The 12,671-nt window shown below is 38.4% G+C and overlaps 1 protein-coding gene across 2 annotated transcripts in view; it reads left to right on the top strand.

The window, feature by feature from the left end:
* LOC150090421 (lysophosphatidylcholine acyltransferase 1-like) overlaps positions 1-12,671 on the top strand; it is a 347,274-nt gene that overhangs the window by 289,624 nt on the left and 44,979 nt on the right. The gene's annotated exons all lie outside the window — the stretch shown is intronic.

Raw genomic sequence — 12,671 nt, 5'->3', positions numbered from 1 at the left:
AAAATGTTAAAATAATATTGAGTTTCATTCCAGCTGTTGTATCCAGCATCTGTGGTGTCGAGAAGTACTGGATTGTTGATATACACATAGTTTATTCATAGTTTGAATTTTAGTGCTGTACATTTTTCCTTAACATAATCCCAGAAGAAAAGATTCATATGAATTATATCTAGGGATGAGGGACCAAGAAATGGACCTTCCTCATTTAATCCATTATCCTGGAAATGTGCTATCCAACACTTCTCCAACTCATTCAGGCCTCAGGCCAATGTGGAAACCTATTGCCACCTCTTTCAATTTAGTCAAAAATATTTTTGATAATCTGGCATGTCCTGATATTCTGATAAGTCCACTTTTCTTCCGATTTTTATTCAACTTGTTTTTCTTTTAACATAAAAAAATTTCTTGCAAAAACCAACACACTAGAGTTAAAATAAACTTCAGTGTGATAAACAAATACTAAAATGGAATAAATAAATAAATAAAACACAGATTTAATAAAAACTGATCAAATCAATAAAAGCAATAAATAAAAACTGTAAAATACAGTAGCTTTCGAGGTAAGGTGCCTCTTCTTCAGCTTATAAGATTGCCTAAATACAGGATATAAATAAATAGTATGAATCAGAGCTGTAATACTCAATACGTTCCATGTTGATAATGATATTTATAAAGTTTGTAGAGTTTACCTCAATATAATACGGAGAACACTTCCGTATAATACCCTCCAGAAATTAAAACGGAAAAAATTGACAACTTACCGGTATATGAGAGTACTGGTAAACCTCCCAAGCACTTCCTAATTCATTTCACAAATATACGGTCTCAATTCTAATCTCAACGATGTCCATTTCCAATTGCAGTCTGCCAAACCGCATGTACTTTTTCTGACAGAATCTCAGTTATCGGTTGATTCAAATACTGCTCATCTCAGTTGCCCAAATTATTCGCTGTATGATTCCTTTCACCTCAAAGTTGGTACTTGTGCATATGTCCATTCTGATATTCCCTGTCAGAGACTTTGAAATTTGGAATCTCCTCTCTTTGATCTCCTCTGGCTTAAAATCTCTCTACCTCATTGTGTCAAATTCATCTGTTGTCTCTACCCTTCTCCCAACTCCACTAATCACTTGGAGCTCTTTGACTTCCTCTCTTTGCAACTTGACTTTCTCCAGTCCAACTTTCCTAAGTGAGGTAATTTTCCTCGGTGATTTTAATGTTCAGAACTCCAGCTGGCTTCCGTTTTCTAGTCATACCGACCCAGCTGGTCGAGATGCAGACTTTTGCAATTACTAATGACCTTGCACAGATTGCTCATTTACCTACAAGAATACCAGACAATCCTAATCATACAGCCAATACGCTTGATCTTTTTCTCACAAACAACCCTTCTAAGTACACGGTCGATGTGAGAGGTCCTTTAGGCACTTCAGATCACAACTTGGTGATTGTCTCTTCTCCAATGGAACCTTTATCTCATGGCTATTCCCAACCTCGTGTTGTTTGGCATTACAAGAATGCAAAATGGGATGACCTGTGAGACTTCTTTTCTTCTTTTCCTTGGTCGGATTACTGTTTCAAAACTTCTGATGTCAACGTTTACTCAGATCGTGTCAGTGAAATTATTCTTGCAGGAATGGAATCCTTTATCCGACACTCCACTTTAAAATGCCGTCCTTTAAATAAACCTTGGTTTTCCAATAAATGTGCTAAGGCTGTTCAAGAGAAGAATGTTGTATATCGTAATTGGCTTGTTTCTAATTCTCCAGTTTCATTTTCTGCCTACACCAAAGCTCGCAACAAATGTAAAGCAGTTATTAATCAGTACAAATTAGAGTTTGAACAGGCTAAGAGTAGAAAACTTGCTTCTTGCCCTAATGGAAGCCGAGCATTCTGGTCTCTTGCCAAAGCTATTGGCCGCAACTTTTCCCCATCTCTGCTCCCAGCTCTGTCCAAACCAGATGGTTCTGTTGTCACTTCAGCCAAGGATAAAGCTGACCTGCTAGCATCCCATTTTTATTCCAACTCATGTATTAATGATCTTGGTAAAACAACTCCCACCATTCCCAACATGCTCCATTCAATGCCTCCTGTGGTTTTCTGTCAAAAGGATGTCAGAAGGATTTTGATGAATCTTGATGCCAAGAAAGCTCCAGGTCTCGATGGTATTTCTCCACTTGTTCTCAAAATCTGTGCTCCTGAACTTACTCGTATTCTTTGCTGCCTTTTTTCACTTTCTTATTCCAAAGGTGTTTTTCCTTCTGCTTGGAAATTTGCTCATATCAGCCAGTTCCTAAAAAGGGTGACAAATCCCTCCCATCCAATTATCGTCCCATTGCAATTACTTCTACTCTTTCTAAAGTAATAGAGAAAGCAATTAACCGCCAACTCTTAAACTACCTAGAAACCTTCAGTCTGATCAACGATCGCCAGTATGGATTCCGTCAGTGTCAATCCACTGGTGATAATCTGGCTTATGTTACCCATTTATGGGCTAATTCAATGGAAAGGTTCGGTGAAACACAAGTAGTTGCTCTTGATATCTCAAAGGCTTTCGATCGTGTTTGGCATAAAGGTCTTCTAAACAAGCTTCCATCTTATGGTTTGCCAACTGTTTTTAGTAATTGGTTATCCAGTTTTTTCTCTGATCGCTGAGGGTGATGGTAGATGGCTCTCTGTCTTCTAACTTCTCCACTAATGCCGGTGTCCCCCAAGGTTCAGTTCTTTCTCCCACTCTTTTCCTCTTGTATATTAATCAACTTCTTCCATTGACTGGAAATCCTATCCATAGTTTTGCCGATAATAGCACATTACATTCCACTTTCCATTTTTAGAAAACTTGTCCAGCTCAATCAGCTTCAACTCCTCGAAAATCTGCTCCCATTTCCTTAAATGCCGATCTTCAGGTAATTCTCCAGTGGGGCAAAGACAACTTAGTTGATTTCAGCCCTTCTAAAACTCAGTCTTGTCTTATATCTCGCAAAAAGGATTCTTCTGCTCCTATGCTTATATTTAGTGACACTCCAATTTCTAGGCAAAATGATATATCTCTTTTGGGGATTACTCTGACTTGTAATCTCTTTTGGCACAAGCACATTACAAATATTGCTTCCTCTGCATCTAAGAATCCTGGTTTTGTCTTTCGCTCTCAGTGTTACTTTTCTTCCAAACAGCTGCTCACTCTGTATAAATCACAAATCCTCCCAGCCATGGAATATTGTTCCCACATCTGGGGTGGTGCCTCCAAAACCTCTCTCTCAGGCTTCTTGATTCCATTCAGAAGAGGGCAGTTAGGTTAATTAATGATTCATCTCTAACAGAGTCTCTCCACTCACTGTCTCATAGACATACTGTTTCTGCTGCATGCCTCTTCTACAGATACTTCCATGGGCACTGTTCTTCTGAATTGGCTTCTATAATTCCCGCTCTCTCTCTCTTTCAAAACAGTCCGAACACGTGCCGCCACCAGCCAATATCTATATACCGTCCAACTGCAAACTCACAGAACCAGCTTTTCATCTTCCTCGTTTAGTCATTCAACTGCCGTTTTCTGGAACAACCTTCCTTCATACGTATTTCCTGAAAATTACAGTCTACAGAAGTTCAAGTCGAAGGTCAACAAATATCTTCTTTCATCTTCTCAAACTCCAGCCCAAGCATGGTACTAAGTTCTATAGGTTCGGGGTTTACATAAAAAAAAAAAAAAGAAAAGAAAAACAGAGTAAAATATAAATAATTTAAAAACCAATTTAACACAATTCAAATCAATTTAAAACAATTAAAAATCAAATTAATGCAATTAAAAGAATCTAACAAAAATATTCAAAACGATTTTCCTTCCTGAAGCCGACAACGCTTTTCGACCGTATGTCGTGATCACAGGAATGAAAATTACCGAATCGGGTTAAACCTGAAACTTAAATAGTGATTATTTGTCTTCGCGCATGTGCGTAAAGGTCCACAAATTGGAGATCAAATATGACCGCCGAACATTAACAGAATTCTCGTGTAATTTAATTTCTACTGTTTCTGCAATTAATAGTCGCGTATAATTACGTTGAATGATAAGTATTTTGGCCTCGTTAAATAAAAAAGTATGTTTTTTGTTAATGGCATGAAAGGCTAATTCTGACGCTGCAGAACGAGAAGCGCGAACTGGGGCTTCATGTTGATTTACACGAATATTAAGAGAAAATCGCATCAAACCTTGGTAAGACGAGTCGCAATCACCACAAGAAATGTTGTATACCAGATCATTAATTTGTGTTGCGAACGCAGAAAGAACCAAGCGATTGTTCAGTATAGTGTGTAACTTCTGTATTGGTCTGGCTACAATTTTAAATTCTGTATCTTCAAAGAATCAATTAAGCTGTTTGTGCCACTGTTCAACATATGGGACAGAAATAAAGTATTTTTTGATATTACTATTGTTGGTTGGTGTAGTATTTTGTATCCTATCCTTAGCCTTTACCCTAATTCGGTTTATTGTGGCAATGGAATAACCCCTGTTTAAGAACCTGCTAGTTAATATTGTATTTCTGAGTCCAAAGCTGATTCTGTCGTTGAATATTTATAGGCATTTAGAAATTAATTAAAGATAATTGATCCTTTGTAGGTGAATGGGTGATAGCTATTATAATGTAGAAGCATACCGGTGTTTGTAGGTTTTCAATAGATGCTAAATTGTATTTTATTCGACTCCCGGGTAAGCGTGAAATTTAGAAAGTTTAATGACTTTGTATCCGTATCCTCCCTTTCCAATGTAAATTTGAGTCTAGAATGAATATTATTAAACGAATGTAAAATGTCTTTGATAGTACTACTATCAGTAATAACTAGAACATCGTCTAAATACCACCCATAGTATGTGATACGGGGTCAAAAAGGTGTCAAACGTATATGCTCAATTGTTGAGAGATAGATCTCTGACATTAAGCCACTCAGGCTCAAACCCATTGGTAATCCAATAATTTGTTTGTACACCTTGTCTCGAGAGGTGATGTAGTTGGCCTCAACTAGCAGTTTAATTAAGTGAAAAATTTCCTTAATAGGTAGCTTCGTATAATTAATTGGTGTCAAGTTTTTATTTAACATATCCCAAATAATATCTAATGTGTATTCAACATTTACATTCGTATATAATGAGGTAACGTCTAGTGAGAATAAATTGTCATTGTTGCCGAGTCTACAGTCTTTAAGATTATTAAATAATGTATCGTAGTTCTTAATCCCAAATTGTATTACCTGTCTAAAGGGTTTTATAATGTTATATACATGAGTGGCTAAGGATGAAAATGCCGAGTTCCTGTAGGAAACAATAGGTCGAATAGGAAATCCAGTCTTGTGTAATTTTATCTGACTGAAAAGTGCAGGAATATTGTATGTTCTGGCCTTCAGTTCCTTTAACTGGGCCATAGTAATGTAGTCGTTTTTTCGATACGTGGTTAACGTTTTATTGTATTGATTGACCAAATTGGTAAACAGTGCCGGGTCTACTTCAAGATAAGTGGAGGTATCTGAAACAACTGAATCTAACTTATTAATATAATCAGGTTTATCTAGTATTACCACTGTATCTCCTTTATCTGCCCTCTGTATAATAATGTCCTTATTTCCCCGAAGTTCTTGTAAAGCTGAACTGTCATGTGTATTCAATTTAGGAAGTGGCGTTTCTTTTATGTTATTCACTACTTGGTTAACTTGTTGAATAAATACATCTTTTTGTGGAACATTACGAAGTCCAAATTCAATATCAATTATGCATTGTTTTTTAGTTATTTTTCGAGGTGGTAAATTATAATTTAGTCCTTTGGATAAAAGTGAAATCTGGTCCTGCGATAGCGTACATGAGGAAAGATTTGTAACCTGTTGATATGTCAATTCGTTGAATACTGGGTGGGGGGGTGTTCGTGAACTAGCTGACATATTCTGTGGTAGTACGTTGTGTGTTTGTGGGGGGGTTGTCACCCAACTCGTATGAACTTGGTCGCAAGCCCGCCACAATGTGTTTGAATTTGCATGAACGTGTCTTGACCTATCCGATAATGTTTGCAACTTATTAACGTGTCTGTTTTTTATTTCTGAGGCCTGTGCTTCCCATCCCAAATCTATGGAGGTCTTCAATACAGACCAATCGTTCGGATGTAGATAATTTTTTAATATATCGCGAAGCTTCCTAACCTGGGAAAGGTATTTTTGTTTATTCGAATATCGAGATTTTAAGGCAAGCTTAACAATATAATTTGCGATGTCGCGTGTTAGTTGTTTTATGCCTGAAATTTTTTGATTTAAATTAACCCTGGCAAACTTCGGAATGATGTTGTTTTGAAGGCAATGTTTTAGAAAAGAAATGTGGTAACTTTGGGCCGAGTAGTAAACAGTCGATACGCACAATTATGGGAGATTTTTTAAATGGCTTGGTACAGAATTACATTAAATGTACACTAAGGTAGTCGGCTCAAAGTTACCATATTTCTTTATTAATTATTTATATTTTACTCTAATGTACTGGTAAGTTGTCGGTTTTTTTTCGTTTTTTCCGTTTTAATTTCTGGAGGGTATTATACGGAGTGTTGTACGTATTATATTGAGGTAAACTCCTCTTATTATTTTACAAAAGGATATAAATAAATGCATGCGACACATGAGTGGCAAGATTATGATTGACTGGGTGGACTATTAAAACCTGGCACAGTATGGCCATAGTTACCGATGTGCCTAATAAATCCCCAAACAAAATGTAAAAACTAGTAACCTGACATCAATGACAGAAAATGATGTGTATAAGGTAATTATTTGTTCCCATACTAGGCATGTTTCATGTGAGTTTTTACCCAGTATCCCATGCATTCATTCAAGCTGACGTAGCCTCAAAAGCTACTGTATTTTATTGCTTATATTTTTACTGTATTTTAGCACTTTAATTGATATTATTGATATTAAATTTATGTTTTTCTTATTTATTCCATTTTAGTAATTGTTTAGTATAATACATTTTTTTTTTTATTTAACTCCAAGTTGATTGTAGTCAGAAAATTTTTTATGTTATGATTCACAGTGCTCAAGACCTGTTTTCTAAGTTTTGTTCCTCCCACCCAACTTACCAGATTTATTTTAGGTTGCTGTACTCATGTTTAGCCTAATAATGAAATCTTCAACATAATGTTTTCCTTCTTGAAATTATGCATCATACATGTAGAAAACATAAAGAAAAGATAATGTGCAAAAAAATTTGTTGCTGAAACAAAAAAATTGCAAAATTTTAAAGAAAAGACTATATAATATGCCGTTGGTAAGGGGCTTAGAAGAGAGCAGGCATTCTGTGTGTTATCAGACACTCAGTCTAAAACACTGATGGATCCAATATCTTTCTATTTCAGAAGATTTAGGAGAAGTCCAGATGGCCTGCCTCCCTAAAATCCACTCATGCACACCTCGATGGTAAGCCCTGTTACGTCACCTAGGTGGCAACGAATGTTTAGAGTGGTTCTCTTCAAGATGCCTGTTTCAGCATGAAGAGGAAAAGACCTAACCCTCCAGCACATGAAGTATGATGAAACAAATGGCCCTCAGTCACCAGTGGCTTTCACTCAACCCCCCCTTAAGGCAGTGAGAGGATCAGAATGGAAGCAGAGGATGCTAAGAATCTCTGGGTATGACCAGGCTGCCATCCACGGAAACTGAACTTGGCCAGTTACAACGTAAGATTGCTCATCAGTGAAGACTGGAAATTAGAACTGGAAAAGGAATTAGAAAATATGAATTGGAATATCATCGGTTTGGCTGAAACAAGAAGAAGAAATTAATCACTTATAAGTTTATCAAGTGGAAATCTGCTGTACACCAATGGAAACAGTGAAAGAAGCAAAGTTGGAGTTGGCTTTCTGGTCCATAAAGATATAAAAAACAACATTTTTTATATTGGAATTCAAAAGTAAATCACTTATAGGTTTCTTGGTCTTTATCACTTTCAGAAAGTTGTAATATTCCTCGTCGATATCTTGGTCCTTGGCAGTATATACTCGAACTTAAGAACAAGTTTGAGCTTCTGCAGACTGCTAAGGACCAAGATATCGATGAGGAATAGTACAACTTTCTGAAAGTGATAAAGCCCAAGAAACCTATAGGTAAAAAGAAATCCAAAGAAGAAAAAATTAGTCAAGAAACACTTGTCATTATGAACCGAAGACACAAATGAAGAGCAAGATAAACACTGACAAGGAGAAAATTTGAGTATACTGAGTTATGCAAAGCCATTAGAAAGAGACTTAGAGAGGACATAAGAAGATTTAACACAAGAAAAGTAGAACAAGCATTAAGGGAAAACAAAGGGCTTAAATCAGCAGCCATGAGCAGTAATACAGAAAGACAAATGATACTGTAACCGAAGAATAGTGATGGTGTACTTATAAATAGCAGAGTAGGCATAATTCAAATAGCAGAAGACTACTATAGAGAATTATACAAGGAGTGAGGGGATGATGCCAGCAGTGAGGAAGATGGTTCACAAATTAGTAACACATACAACATACCCAATATCCTTCCTGATGAAGTAGAACATGCGTTGAAGAAAATGAAGAATCAGAAAGCCCCGGCAGAAGATGAAGTTACTGTAGAGTTTTTAAAATTGGGAGGAAGAGACATGACGCAAAAAACTGGCAAGACTTTTCACAAAATGCATTAGAAAAGGTGGGATGTCAAGAAGTGGAATAATGGAATCATAGTTCTGCTGCATAAGAAAGGAGATAAATCAGAAATTGGAAATTATAGACTAATTAGCTTGTTATCTCACATCTACAAGTTGTTCACAAGGGTCATTACTAACAGATTAGAAAGAATACTTGATGAGAATCAACCGAAAGAGCAAGCTGGCTTGACAGGATTCTCAACTATATAGGGTGTCTCAAAAATATTGGTACAAACGTTTAGGGGAGGTAGGTAACATCTAAAGGAATGTGAATCGCATAGGAACCCATAACCGGAAATGTAACGGGAAAGAAGTAGCAGAGGCACAAGAAGCAGAAATGACACAAGACAGTAATTAGTGGCAAACATTTATTTGACATAATATTAACAATGGAGTACGAGATAGATGCATTTCATGGTGTCACAACAGATGCTCGAAGGTTCCACCATGAGATGCGATGCATGTGTCACACAAACGCAGCATGGAATGGCGGAGACGGTCGAACACACCTGGAGTTTCTTTGACAGTAGCAGCAGCACAGACGAGTCTCGCCACGCGATCCATTTCCATCTTCACAGGCGATTCATACACGATAGATTTGAGAGCCCCCACAGAAAGAAATCAAGGCTTGATGAATCAGGTGAGCATGGGGACCAGGCAACGGGTCCACTAGGGCCAATCCATCGACGCCCAAAATGCCTGTTCAAATGGTCACGAACACACCTTCCCAAATGGGCAGGCGCCCCATCATGTTGAAACTAAATGTTGCATCTCACATTTGCTGGAACATCGTCAAGTAACCCTGGAAGAGCTTGTTCAAGAAAGATCCGATATTTAGCGGAGTTCATGCTGGATGGTAACAGGTATGGGCCGACTAAGCAGTCACTGCCCACACATTTATTGTAAAGCGATGTTGTGCCGCATGGGGGTGCACAACATGTGAGTTGTCGTGAGCCCACATATGAGCATTGTGCTGATTGAATAAGCCTCATCCGTGAACAAAACATAGGCTGGAAAATTCAAGTCTTGAACACTTTCTTGGAGAAACCATTGCGCAAAAGTCACATGTGCAGGATGATCTTGGGGGAGCAATAACTGAACCCTTTGGAGATGAAAGGGGTGTAAGAAATCGCCGTGCCAGACACGCTGTACACTGCAACAAGACACTCCTAAGGCAGGGCAACGGCACGTGTGCTGGTAGTAGGATTATTCTCGACAGCATTCAACACACTTTCTTCCATGGCGGGAGTTCGCGTCGAACGTGGTGTGCCCACACTGCTCCTGTTACCCCTAAATGACCCATAATCGCACAAATTTTGATGCACACGTGCAAACAAATGGTTGTCCAGTATATGTCTGTCTGGGAAGCGTTCTCCATAAATTCGTTGAGCTTCTTGTGCATTGCCCTCTGCTAATCCATACGCTAGGTGCATGTCTGCCAGCTCACATTTCGTATATTTATGCATGCTCTTTGTGCGGTGGCTACTGCTTGAATTAGTAAACCAGAAATTTTCCCTCTCACGAACTGATGAACAGCGCAGTCTACTGACTTACGATGACGTTTCCGGTTATGGGTTCCTATGCGATTCACATTACTTTAGATGTTACCTACCTCCCCTAAACGATTGTACCGATATTTTTGAGACATCCTGTGGATCACCTTCACATAATGTTACAGCTAATGGAGAAAGCAAATGAATATAAAACACCATTATGCCTGGCATTTGTGGATTATGAAAAGGCATTTGACTCCATACAGCATAAGGCAATGTTTCGGGCACTGGAAAGACAAGGCATAGATGCCCCATATATTATGATTTTGAAGAAAATATATGAGAACGCTACCTCCTTTATTAGACTAGACAAAGACAGTAGCAAATTTAAAATTGGGAAAGGAGTTTGACAAGAAGACACATCTCCGAAGTTGTTTACTGCTACCCTAGAGGAAGCTTTCATAAGATTAGACTGGTCACAGAAAGGAGTGTATGTGAATGGAGAGTACCTAAACCGTTTACGATTTGCAGATGACACTGTGGTCATAAGCCACAGTCCCAAAGAATTAGAGGAAAATCTTAATCAGTTATGCAGAGATAAGGATTTTGGACTAAAGATGAATATGGCTAAAACCAAAAGTAATGATGAACAAGTAAGAAAGGAATATAATGATTGAAGGAGCAGTAATTAAAAATGTGGAGTCATTAGCTGTAATAATGATAAATGGCTGGAAGTCAAAAGAAGAATAAATTTTGGATGGATAGCATTCAGGAAATATAGTCACATACTGAGGAGCAATATTCCAATTTGTCTGAAACGTAAAATAATGAACCAATGTATACTCCCCACCATGACTTATGGAAGTGAAACTTGGGCACTTACCAAAAGAGTGGAAGAGAAGCTGAGAACTACACAGTGAAGAATGGAACAAATTATATTGGGAATCAGACTGTTAGATAAGAAGAGAAACACATGGATTAGGCAGCAAACTCAAGTAAAGGACATTCTTATCAAAACTGAAGAACTAAAATGGTCTTGGGCAGGACACATAACACAAAGAAAAGATGACACTTGGATTAAAAATAACTGAATGGTATCCAAGAGGAGCTAGAAGAAAACCTGAAAGACAGTGACGGAGATAGACAGATGAAATTCATGAGTTTTGTGGGTAGTAAATTAGCATTAGCATTGGTAGAGGCATTTGATGCAAGAAAGCAAGCTTATGCAGCATCAGCCTAAAAAAAAAAAAAAAAACCACTTCCACTTCACCCCTCTGTTCGTTCAAAATACCTGTCCAGCTGAGCCTTAAACTTATTTAGGCTATCAACCTCCACCACAAGGGATGGAAGTCTGTTCCACCAACCAACCACCCGCTGGCTAAAGGCAAATTTCCGCACGTCTATCCTACATCTGTCTTTCCTCAATTTGAATTTATGCCCTCTCAGGTGATTTTTCTGAGCTAGAGGAAGAATTCCATCAGCATTGAGCATGCTTAAACCATTCAAGGCTTTATACACCTCTATCAGATCACCTCGCTGGTGCCTAGTCTCCAGACACTGTAATTTGCAAAACTTAAGCCTTTCTTCGTAAGAGCACCCCTTTGTTCCATTCACTAATCTTGTTGCCCTTCTCTGTACTCGTTCCAGCAGCTCTACATCCTTCTTGAAATGAGGCCTCCAGACCTGTATACAGTACTCTAGGTGTGGCCTGACCATTGCCTTATACAATGGAATAATCACCTCCTTATCCCTGCTGGAAAAATTCCTGTACATCATTGACAATACTCCATGAGCTACTCTTGCAGCCCGTCTGCACTGCTCAGAGAACTTCATATCTGCCTGCACAACCACCCCCAAGTCCCTTTCATTCTCTACCACTGTCAGTGTTGTACCACAGAGTTGATACGTTGCTCTGGGGTTGCTGTTTCCCATGTGTAGTACTTTACATTTGTCAATGTTAAACTTCATTTGCCACCTCTCAGCCCATCTGCTCAACCTTTCCAGATCCTGTTGCAGCAGCATAGTGTCAGTAGTGTCCTTGACAACCCTGCCAACCTTTGTATCGTCTGCAAACTTGGACATTAAGCCCGATATACCATCATCAATATCATTTATAAATACAGAAAACAATAATGGACCCAACACTGAGCCCTGAGGGACTCCACTAATAACATCAGTCCACGATGAGCAGTGTCCATTGATTACCACTCTCTGTCTTCTCCCCCTCAACCACCCCTTTATCCATAGCAGCAATTTGCCTCCAATGTCACACTGCTCCAATTTGTGTAGCAGTCTTCCATGTGCAACAGTATCAAAAGCCTTTCTAAGAGCCAAGTATATAATATCAAAGTTATTCCCTGCATCCAGTTCTTTTGTGACTGCATCATAGTATCCAATCAAGTTGGTCAGGCAAGACTTCCCCTTAACAAAACCATGCTGTGTCTGAGCTATAACTGAAGTCTTGTCTAAATGATCCTGCAGTGCTTCTTTAA

Source organism: Mastigoproctus giganteus, chromosome 2, assembly GCF_048544385.1.
Source record: "Mastigoproctus giganteus isolate SK-2022 chromosome 2, ASM4854438v1, whole genome shotgun sequence".
NCBI classification, from domain to species: Eukaryota; Metazoa; Arthropoda; class Arachnida; order Uropygi; family Thelyphonidae; genus Mastigoproctus; species Mastigoproctus giganteus.
This window is presented reverse-complemented; position numbering and strand designations above follow the sequence as displayed.